This window comes from Scyliorhinus canicula, chromosome 1 (assembly GCF_902713615.1).
Source record: "Scyliorhinus canicula chromosome 1, sScyCan1.1, whole genome shotgun sequence".
NCBI classification, from domain to species: domain Eukaryota; kingdom Metazoa; phylum Chordata; class Chondrichthyes; order Carcharhiniformes; family Scyliorhinidae; genus Scyliorhinus; species Scyliorhinus canicula.
Genome location: NC_052146.1, coordinates 145579269 through 145591613, shown reverse-complemented (window position 1 = coordinate 145591613; position 12345 = coordinate 145579269). Strand labels below are relative to the sequence as shown.

Genomic DNA, 12345 nt, shown 5'->3' with positions numbered 1-12345 from the left:
TTCCTAATTTGGAAGTAAAACCTGATCGGCGTATTTTGCCCAAATCTTCCATTCAGGGTCACAAGCCCTATTTCCGACTCTGATCAGAGAAAATAATACCCACTTACCTTCCTCCAATTTTTCTGGACAATCTGCCGATGGAGAATCCTGCAGAGTTCAGTCAGTGCAGGGAGCATTAGAAGAAGCAGCAGAGAGAATCCGCATGGAAAACACACCTTTTTTAGAGCACTAGCTGCTGTATTCTGGTAAGAGTTTAAATGTCCCAGAGCTTCTTTGAAAATCTATGGAGAGAAGGTACGTGTACGAGTGGGCAACATAACTATGCAAGGGGGCAGATGGGTAATGGAAATTGACAAGTAATTCGTAATGTAAGTGGGAAAGGATATAGGCTGGGTTGGGGGCAAGGCGAGTGAGGTAAGTGGGCATGGAGGTAAAGTGGCAGCTGGTTGGGGTGGTAGGTGGGTAGGGTGATGAATTCAGGGGTGGCAAGATTCAAGGGAAGTTGGTCAGATAGACAGGGAGGTAGTCATGTGGTCGGGACAAAACAGGTCATGTCGGGTGGGGAGTTGCATTTGAGGGAAGTTGCATGTTGGAGGAGATTTGGATTATGTCGGGGGTGGGGGAGAGTTGATGAATTTAGTAGGGAGTTGGGGAATCAATGTGAGTGATTAGGTTCAGTTGTATTGTTATCCAAGAGTTACACTCGGATTTTTCTGTCTAAAATCTCCTGGGTAACAATTCAGATATGTAACTTGGAACTCTCCAAGATCAGGAGAATTACCCATCCGAAATCCAAACCTGAGTCAGATATTGGGACTTCCAAAGGGTCTCATAGCACATCTTTGAGGGTAAGTCTGGTTGCCAACTATCCAGAGACCAGAAGATTTGGACCAAAATGTTGTTCTCTACCTATTTGCATCACAAAGTAATCTGCACTTCTGTGAAGCAAAAAACCACTTTTTTTGACAGACCCTAAGGCCAAAGTTGAAAGCAATAGGACAGAAGAGTACGTATATTCAGGCGGTGTGAGTAGGTGACAGCAAGTTTTGGTTATATAGTCTAAGTGCTTATAGGGGGACAAGAAAATGAGAGGGGTGAGAACTTTGACAGTTTGACATGTTGAAAAAGGGTGACTAAATGTTCATTCAATGCTACAGTAATAACAGACTTCGAGAGAAAAGGTGAGCATATTAGAAGGTGCAAAAAGACTTGAAGCTGAGGTTGAACATAAGCTGGGAAATATTCTGAATGTTAACATCCTCAAAATATTCAGAAGAAACTCGTGAACAATGTGCCACTCATTCCTTTCCACAAAGAATACAGCCAGGAATAAAGTCAGGACTTTTATGTCAATATTGTGGCACTCCCTCCCTAACAGCACTGTGGGTGTACCTACACCACATGGACTGCAGTGGTTCAAGAAGGCAATGCATCACCACCACCTTCTCAAGGGCAATTAGGGATAAGCAATAAATGCTGACACCCACATCCTGTAAATTAATTTTTAAAAATCTTCAACAACGTGAGATAGCAAGCTGAAAGGTTTTTGAACAAATAAATGGTGGTGGCACCAGATGTGCAGTAAGTAAGTGGCGTAGTAGTATTGTCGCTGGTCTAGAGACCCAGAGTCAATCCCCAGGGCCCCAGATTCGAATCCCGCCATGGCAAATGGTGAAATTTGAAGCTAACAATCAAAATGTGGATCCTTCATCAGAACTGTAAAATTTACAAATGGACAACTTTTAGAAAGGAGCTTGATAAACTGAAGAGAGTTTTTATCTGTGCGGCGAAAAATTCTATTCACGTTTAAATACTGTTTTTAAAAAATATACTTTTATTGAACATTTTTTAATAAACACAGAACACAGAGCGTTAAAATAAAACAAACCACGCCCTCAAACAGAACAGCAATCCCCCCCGCAGCTGACAGTGATGAGCTTTTTAAAAAACTCTCAGTTGCACCCCTTTTTGTGTACTTAATTTTCTCAAGGTGCAAAATCCCCATAAGATCCCCAGCCATGCTGAGGAATTGGGTGGAGAGGCTGACCTCCACCCCAAAAACACCCGCCTGAGAGCAATCAGCGAGGCAAAGGCTAAGACATCCACTCCCATACCCATCTACAGCTCCGGCAGGTCTGACACCCCAAATATGGCCTCCACCCCAGATTAGTTCCCTTCTCCGATGGGGTAGCCGAAAAACGCTCACTCTTCTCAAGATTTAACTTCTACCCAGTGAACAGGCCAAACTGCTTCAGCAGCGCCATTATGTTCCCCATTGAAGGGACCAGGTCCAAAATGTAAGCAACAAGTCATCAGTCTACAGTCTATGTTCCATCCACCCCTCACTATCCCCTGCTATTCACTTGAATTCCTCAATGCAATGGCCAAAGCCTCTCTCGCCAACGCAAATAAGAGAGGGGAAATAGAGCACCCCTGCCTCGTTCCCCTATGCAATAGGAAATGCTTCAAGCTTATACTATTTGTGCAAACACAAGCTTGATGTATAACAGCCTCACCTATGATGCAAACCTTGGCCCCATCCCAAACCGCTCCAACGCGGCAAGCAAACAGTTGCACTCTACCCTGTTGAAGGCCTTTTCTGCATCCAACGCCTCGACAACCTCCTGCGGCCTGCCCTCTGGCGGGGACAGAATCACTTTTAACAGACGCCTCATATCAGAGGACAAATGCCTGCCCTTCACAAACCCTATTTGATCCTCACCAGCAGTGCTCAGAAGACACTCCTCCAACCTGAAAGACAGCACCTTCGCTTGGATCTTAACGTCCACATTCAATAAAGAGATTGGCTGATATGACCCACAGTCCACTGAGTCCTTATCCTTCTTCAGAAGGAGTGAGATGGATGCCTGCACCATTGTCTCCAGGAGTGACCCCCGATCCATTGAGTCCTCAAGTGTCTCCACTAACAGCAGTATCAGCCGGTCGACAAACTCTTTATAAAATTGCACCGGGAACCCATCTGGCCCGGGCACCTTGCCTGTCTGCATGCTTCTTCCACCCCCCGTGGCTCTTCTAACCCTTACCGATCTTCCTCATCCAATGCAGGACACTCAAAGCCCTCCAAAACCTCCCCCATGTCTGAGTAATCCTCTGGCAGTTCCAACCTTTAAAACCTCTCATAAGACGCCTTAAAGGCCCCATTCACCTCCTCAGGTGCGGTCACGAGCCCGCCTTTCATATCCCGCACCTGAACAATCTCTCGGGAAGCTGCCTGCCACCTCAATTGGGCAGCCAACAAGTGACTAGCCTTCTCCCCTTATTCATGCCCCCCCCCCCCCCCCCACTCCCCAGCCCTCTGCAGCTGGTGCATTGCCTTATTCGTAGTCACCAGATTAAACTGCGTGAGCAGTTTCTTCATACTAGTTAATGCTTCAGGGGTGGAGTTTTCTGCATATTCAACATCCACCTCCAGAATTTCATCCACCAACCACTGGCACTCCTCCCTAGTCTCCCTATCAGCCTGCACCTCATATGCAATTATTTCTCGTTGCACCACCGCCTTCAACGCCTCCCAGGCATGGCGTGGAGACCTCCCCATTTTTGTTGATTAGTTTTGTTGAACTCATCAATTGCCCTCGCCACCCTCACACAAAATGCCAGATCTACTAAGAGCCCTACATTTAAACATCAGGTCAGGCGTGGGCCGGTCCCCTCTCCATCATCATATCATCATAGAATCATAGAATTAACAGTACAGAAGAGGCCATTCAGCCCATCGATTCTACACCGACCCTTGGAAAATGCACCCTACTGGAACCCCACACCTCCACCCTATCTACCAGGTGCGGGGCATGATCTCAAATAACAATTGCAGAATATTCCAACCGCCTTCTTTATCGGGGCCAACGAGTCCTCAACCGACTGCTTAAGACAGTCCAACGTTTCCCTCCTATGCCGCTCAAAACGTTTGCTAAGCTGCATTTCAAATTCAGCCATCATCACATACACCAGCTCACCATCGTTACTGAAGCAGCCCCAACCGGAGAGCTCACCTCCGCCATCTTTCCTCCCACAACACTCCTCACTGAACTCGATCCTGCCGGTGGAGTAGCACTCGTACCTTTCTTCAAAGTATTCCTTCTTTGATTCTTAGACATCCCCTGGTAACCGACTTTCATTTGGGAAAGGTTCCCATGTGAACTCTCCCCAAAATCCGGGCGAAAAACACCAAATGTCGAAGACTCTGGCGGGAGCTTCCCAACGTGCGACCATGTCATCACCGGAAGTCTCCCCCATTTTCAAATACTGTTAATCAAACTTTCTTCCTATTCTCATGAATGATCCACACATGAAGTATTAATCTCTCTGCTCTTCTTCAAAACTTCTGGTTGACATGCCAGAGTTTTGGGCTTCTCCAGATATTATGGTATCATGGCCAGTAATTATCCCTCACTGAATCAAAGAAAACCTACTTTTCTTTGGCCACTTATCTTATTTTTATTTTGGTGTGTGGAAGGACAGGGGGTGAAATGGGGTGCTGCTGTGAGAATAATGGTGGCTCTGTCAAGGAAACAGCAGTGACTGCACATCAAAAGTACCTGGTTAGCTGTGAGACACCCTGGCTACATGACAAAAAAACACCAGGAGCCATCGGAGGATAAATCTCACCCAGTCTGAGGGAAAGTGGGGGAGTTGGTTATGTTAGGTCACTTCCTGTACAGCAGGAGATGAATAGAGAGAGTGTGTTTTCTATTTGGTATTAATCCCTCCCTCGCTCTACAGGAATGTGTTGGGGGATTTGCGAGAGTTGATCTGAACCATCTCCAGCAAAGAAAAACTTGCCGGAGGTGCAGACTAGTTAATGACTTCCCAGCTTAGGCAGAGTCTATACGACCCATTTTTTCACCAGTAAATCAACCGCAGCTGCACAATCCAGATAAACATACATTCTGAGCTCATGGTTTGTAGTAGACCCTAAAGGGCTGCACCTTAAAGAGGGGAAGATGAAAACAATTAAGGAAGCATCGGTCCCCAAAAATGTGTCCAAATCGAAACGCTTTTTATTCTTACAGAAGATTTATTTTGAACCTTTCTATAATGCTGGCACCCCTACACACACTGCTCAAGAAGCACCAGAGGTGGTATTGGAGAGAGCATCAGAAAGAAGCCCTTGAACAGGTTAAATTAGCTTTGCAGTCATCCAGATTCCTCGTTCACTTTGGCCCCTCAAAAGTGATCATTCTTGCCCGTGATTCATCACCTTACAGAATCGGAGTGGTTTTAGCACATAAAATGGAAGGTGGTGCAGAAAAGCCGATGGTCTATGCCTTGAGGACTCTGACGAATGCTGAACAAATTTATTCTCAAATCGAAAAAGAGGGCTAGTTGCAATCTTTGGAGTGAAATTACATCAACATTGTTGTAACTTAAGGCAGCACAGTGGCGCAGCGGTTAGCACTGCCACCTCACGGCACCGAGGTCCCAAGTTCGATCCCAGCTCTGGGTCACTGTCTGTGTGGAGTTTGCACATTCTCCCCATGTTCACGTGGGTTCCGGCCCCACAACCCAAGATGTGCAGGCTAGGTGGATTGGCCACGCTAAATTGCCCCTTAATTGGAAAAAACGAATTGGGTAGTCTAAATTTATTAAAATATATATATATTGTTGTAACCTGCAAGGGTCTTCCAGGGTAGGGATCTGTGTGGATTCTTTGTGGGCCTGACAAAGTATGTTTATGGTATTTCATAGATGTTACCAACCACAGGCCGCTCCTCACCCCCTATTCCCCCCCCCCCGCGTGGGCTAGGAAGGCCATGCCGTAAATCTTGGCCGCGGGGCCTTGTCGCTGGCGTCAAGGCCCGGCGCGCCGAGAATGACACGGCCGGCGCGCCTAATGACGTCAGCCGCGCATGCGCGGTTGCTGTCTTCCCCTCCACTGCCCCGCAAAACGTGGCAGCTTGATCTTGCGCGGCCAGTCCCCTCCTGAGCACGGTCGTGGTGCTCACTCCCCTCTCCGCCCCCACAAGCCACAAACCAGCTTTTGGCACATGTTCAAGCCGGCAGCGACCAGGTGTCGTTGCCGCCGGCATGAACCGGTCGGGAACGGCAGGCCGCTCGGCCCATCCGGGTCGGAGAATCGCCGGTCGCCGAGAAAAACGGCGGCCCGCGATTCTCCGAGCGGCGTGTCACAAAACGCGACACGCCATCTTGGGGGGGGGGGGGGTGGGAGAATCACGGGGGGTGCCTGAGCGGCCCTCCCACGATTCTCCCACCCGGCGTGGGAGCGTGGACCCCTGGAGTCGTGGAGTTGGGTGGGGTTACTGGGTTCCAGGGATCCGGTAGAGGCGTGGGTTTAAGCTTAAGTGGAGTGCTCTTTCCAAGGGCTGGTGCATACTCGATGGGCCGAATGACCTCCTTCTGCACTGTAAATTCTATGATGATATTTGGTGGTCGCTAGTCTATTAAGATACTACAGGAAGGTGGTATCACAGTGGTATTGTTGCTGGACTAGTAATCCAGGGTAAAGCTCTTGGGATCCATGTTTGAATCCCACCATAGGAAATGGATGAATCTAAACTCAGTAAAACATCTGGAATTAAAATTCTCATGATGACACCATTGTTGATTCTTGTATAAACCCAACTGGTTCACTACTATCCTTTGTCTCTGAAATGCATTCTGAAATGGCCTAGCAAACCACTCAGTTATATTCAACCGCTGCATTGGAAACAAAAAGGACTGAATCCGGACAGGCCACCTGGCATTGACTGAGACATGGGAAACTACTAAGGAAAACTCAGCCTCTTCATACCTGAAAAGTTTAGCTTACAAACATCTGGGGGTCATGAATTTGGAGATCTGTCTTACAGACTAGTCAAGCAACAGCCTGACATAGTCGTACTCATGGAATCATGATAATGTCCCAGATACCACCATTGCCATTTCCACCAGTCCAGAAAAGGTGGCGGCACAGTAGTATACAGTCAGGAGGGGGTTGCCCTGTTAGCCATCAGCCTACACTTAGACTTAAGACCCGTTGAAGTCTTGTGGCACCAGGTCAAAGGTGGGCAAGGAAACCTCCTGCTTATTACTTCATCCTGTCCATCATCATCTGATGAATCAGTACTCCTGCATGTTGAACATCACTTGGAGGAGACACTGAGGATGGCAGTGGTGCAGAATGAGTGGGGGATTCAGTGTCCATCACCAAGAGTAGCTCAGTAGTACCACCACAGACCAAACTGGCCGTGACCTAAAGGACATAACTCTTGGACTGGGACTATGTCAGGTGATGAGAGGAAAAACGTACTTGACCTCATCCTCACCAACCTGCCACAGATGCATCTGTCCATGAGGGTACTGGTAGGTGTAACCATCGCACAATCGCTGTGGAGACAAAGGGGACATTTTCCACTCCTGCCTGCTGCAGGAATTGTCGCGGGCAGGACAAAAATTTTGACCGAACATTTAAAGGACCATTGACCTCGGGCAGGAATTTCTGATCTCAGGTTTAACGCAAATGGAAAACCCCGCCCAAAGTCTCATCTTCACATTTAGGATACCCTCCATCGTGTTGTGTGGCACTACCATGGTGTTAAACAGGATAGATTCAGAACAGATCTAACAATTCAAGACTAGGCATTCAGGAGGCTCTGTGGGCCATCAGCAACAGCAGAATTGTACTTAGCCACAATCTGCAACCTCATGACAAGCATACCCCCACATTCACCATGACCACCAAGCCAGGGGTCAACACTGATTCAATGAAGAGTACAGGACAGCATGCCAGAAGCAGTGCTAGGCATATCTATAAATCAGGTATCAACCTAGTGACGCTACAACATAGGATCTACTTGAGTGGCAATCCGCAAAAGTAGCAAGTAATAGACAGAGCTAAGCAATTCCACAACCAATGGATCCGATGTACGGTCTGAGTCCTGTCACATCCAGCCATGAATGGTGATGGACAATTAAAGAACTCAGTGGGGTAAGAAGGCTCCAAACTATCCCAATTCTCAATGATGGAATAGCCCAGCAAATCTGTGCAAAAATAAGGCATTTGCAACAATTTTAAGCCAGAAGTGCCAAGTGGATGATCTCTGCTTCCTTCAGAGATCCTTAGCATCACAAATGCCAGTCTTCAGCCAATTTGATTCCTGCCACGTGATTTCAAGAAATGGCTGAAGGTAAGGATACTGGAAAGGCCATGGACCCTGACAATATTCCAACATAGTACAAAAGACTTGTGCTCCAGAACTTGCCGCACCCCAAATCAAGCTGTTCCAGAACAGCTACAACACTGGCATCTACCCGGCATGTGGAAAATTGTCCTGGTGTGTCATGTACACAAGAAGCAGGACAAATTCAACTCAATTACCACCCTATCAGCCTACTCTCCATCATCATCAAAATAATGGAACGGGTCATCAACAATGCTATCAAGCGGCACTTACCCAGCAACAACCTGCTCACAGACACTCAGTGTGGGTTTTGCTCAGTTTGTGATCTCATTATAGCCTTGGTTCAAACATGGATAAAAGAGCTGAATGCCAGAGGTGAGGTGGGAGTGACTGCCCTTGACATCAAGGCAACATTTGACCGAGTGTGGCATCAAGGAGCCCAAGCTAAACTGGAGTCAATGGGAATCGGGGGGAAATTCTCCACTGGTTGGAGTCATCTCAGCTCGAGGACTGTGGCGCTAAGAATTGCACACAAAGACTTGAATCAGTACAAGAGAGGCTATATTACCGTGAGATGTTATTCCTTCGGCTGCAGATGTAGAATGGCAGCTCAGGGGAACTCATGAATATTTATACTGCTCCCTGTGGGCGGAGATAGCCGGCAGGGGCTTACCGGAAAACCTGTAATACAGGTACTGTCATACATCCCCTAATACAAGCACACACATATATACAGTGGTAGATCACCACAAGGACATCACTGAAGGAGTTCCTCAGGGTATTGCCCTTGGCTCAAACATCTTTAGCTGCTTCATCAATGAACTTTCTCCCATCATAAGGTCAGATGTGGGATGTTAGTTGATGACTGTACAATAATCAGTACCATTCACGACTCTTCAGATACTAAGACAGGCCATGTCCAAATGCCTGGACAATCTCCAGGCTTGAGCTGACAAATGGCAACTAACATTCGCGCCACATAAGTGCATGGCAATGAACATCTCCACCATGAAAGGATGATCCCTTGACATTCAATGGGATTACCATCACTGAATTCCCCCCGATAAAAATCTTGGGAAATCAGCTCGCCAGCAGGAAATCACTCTAAGTGTGGAGATAAACTCGCCGAGGCCTTAATAAATCGAAAGGTGCAATTGAATAGCGGAGTGTTCCTCAGTGCTGCAGCTGCTGATAAACACCCTGCTAAATGCGCCCTACAGCAGACTTAATTCGAAGTGTGCTGAATTGCACTGATTGGCCGGAATTGTCCGACCCGGCGCCGAGTCGGAGAATCCCCGAGGGCAGTGTGGAAATCGCACCCTGCTGCCCTGATGCCAGCTCCCCGATTCTCCAGCGCCGATTTTCAGACATCCGAGATATCGCTGCCGCACCCGTCAGGAGCCATTGAAAGCTGCCCCTCCCCCAAAGTAATTCTCCGGGCCTGGGTCCCGCCGGCGTGGGTTACTCAGTTCCACACGGCGGGACCTGGAAGGTGTGTCTGTGGGGGCCGTCCTGGGGGGTGGTGCGGGGGGATCCGACCTCGAGGGGGCTGCCATGGTGGCCTGGCCCGTGATTGGGGCCTGCCAATCAGCGGGCAGGCTGGTTCCGTGGGAGCCTATGTTGCTCCATGCTGGGCCCCTGTAGGGGTCCGCCATATTGCCCGAGGGCTGGCGCGGAGACGGGAACCCACGCGCATGCGCGGAATCACGCCGGCCATTCCGCGCATTCTCGAGTCATGCCGGCCGTTCCGTGCCGGCTGGAGCTGCAGGGACCACTCCGGCGCTGACCTAGCCCCCTAGGAATGGTTAGCATTCCTGATTATCAGGGATCGTTGACGCCGGAGTGATTGATACCGCTTTTTACACCGGCATCAGAACTTGGTCACGAGAATTCTGGCCCTTATCTTTCTAATTTTAATTATAGTTGGAGATTTAACAAAATATATTGAAGAGAAATCATGATATGTTCAAAATGTTTCTTTCTGCCTCTTATGTCTCTCTTTCAATCTTATGTTTAATATCCTCTCTTTGTAACTTTCTCTACATGGGGCGCGATTCAACTGGACAAAAACAGAGTCCCATTTCGGGCACATTTATTGGGGTGTTTCTCAGCACCTGCAGTACCAAGAATGACCCCACTATTCAAAGGTGAATTTTTTTGGCCTCAGCAGGGAACGCCCCATCAAGGCTGCACTTACATAATTTCCTACACTGATGGGTTCAGCCCGCAAATGTAGGAAGAGTACTCGCAGATTGGAGCACTCCTTTTAAAGGCCAGCCCGATCTTTCAACCCTCCTCAGCGATCCCATCGCTGCCTCTGGACCTGCCCCACTGCACCCTACTTACCTCTTGTGGGGTTCTCGAGGCCCCCCCCCCCCCCCCCCCCCCCACCCTCTCCAATAATGCATCTCTTAAGGACAAGGCACCACGGGCCTGAGTCCTGGCATGGGCAACCTAGCACCTGGGCAGCTTGGCACTGCCAGCCTGACGCCCTAGCACTACCCCAATCATTCTGGCACTGGCACCCTGGCTGCGCCAAGGTGGCACAGTCAGGGTGTCCAGGCGGCAGTGCCAAGGTGCCTGGGTGGCATCGGGTGTGCCAGGATACCACCCTGTGCAGAGCCCGGCCACCCGGGAGTCTCTAATGGCCAGGGAGACTCTCTCCCCCCCCCCCCCCCCCCCCCCCTCCCCAACTCCAGGTGCCCTTATGGTTGGTCCATGCTTGTGAAAACCAGTGCTGAACGGCGTCCTGGCGAGGTCTCCCTCGCGCGGCCATTAGTCCCCGGGCACCGTGAAAATCCGGCACACACATATTTACAACAAAGAGAGAAAATTCTGTTTTAATATTCTGCTATTAAAATAGCTAAGTGTTCAATGAAGGCAGTCAGCCTTCACCAACTTTCTAAACACAATAGGAAACTGGCAGTCTCAGAGAAAGGCGGTTTGCTTTGGTTCAGAAATCAATGAAGATGAAGATATTTTGCCGCCAGCAAATCTGGCAGATTTCATGCTTGAAAGCATAATTTTTAGTTTCTTTCATGTGTCAAAATAAGACAGCTGCTCTCTGTCAGGTAACAAACAACTGCGAGCCATTATCCCTCTGTTTATGGTGATAAAACTGTTAACATTTGTTACAGATAAATTATTTGAACGTTAAGGAAACAAAATCCTTACAACCCAGGGACTACCTTCTGTATTTTTAAAGTTTTCTATTTATCTTGCTTCAATGATTGAAGGAAGGATAAAAGCTCCAGAAGACAAAGTGTACCAACATAAATTCTGCGGGGGTGACATTGGGCTATGCTCGTATCACCTTTTCAGCCAATTTTTCACTGTGTCTGACCTGCTTTCCCCTGTCACTCACAGAACATTTGTTCAAACCTTTTGTCTGAGGCTCATTGGTGCTCTTACTTGGTTTTGAAATTAAAAATCTTGGCAATGTTTTCCAAGTCAATGGAAAATAAAAGAAAACTGGTGCAGCGTATGATGGTTTTGCACTGCTGAAGGAGACTACTTTCCTGTCGCACCCACCCCCCACGCCCCACATCTTCCCCCTCCACCCCCCTCCCACCACCTGCAATGTTTGAAAAGATTTGCACCGTTTAAAAACATGATCCAGTTTGTTTATCGTGGAACTTTTCTTGATCATAATAATAGCTGCAGAAGGAGGCCATTCAGCCCATCAAGTCTGCAATGACCCTTTGCAAGAGCATCCTACCCAGGTCCACTGGGGCAACATCCTGAAAACCCCTCCCTAACAGCACGGTGGGTGTACCTCCACTGCAACGGTTCAAGAAGGCAGCTCACCACCACCTTATGATGGGCAACGAGGGATGGGCCTCGTGAATGCTGGCCTAATCAGCGACGGCCACATCCCGTAAATTAATTTGTTTAAATTACCTGGGCTAATAGGATTGTGTACTCGGCTGCAGGGACCTCCTGAAGAGGAGAAAAGGCCCAGGAGGGAGAAGAAGTCAGATGTCTGCAGGCACCAAACTAAAATCAGCCCTATGGACCAAGAAGTACAGCCAGAAGGGGTGGAGGGCCAACAGGAATTCTAAGGTAGAAAGATCCGGAAAAGGCACCATTACCCAGTGAACACAGTGTACTGACAGCGATCAGGCTCCCAGAACAAGTCGGAGCTTCAGTGTAAAGGAAGGTTCCGCCTCTCCATGGACATTGTTACCTCTGTATGCAAGATGCA

General features: G+C 48.4%; 1 protein-coding gene across 2 annotated transcripts in view; it reads left to right on the top strand.

Moving 5' to 3' along the window:
- The window catches only part of angpt2b (angiopoietin 2b), a 278028-nt gene that overhangs the window by 188264 nt on the left and 77419 nt on the right, over positions 1-12345 (top strand). The window lies entirely within an intron of this gene.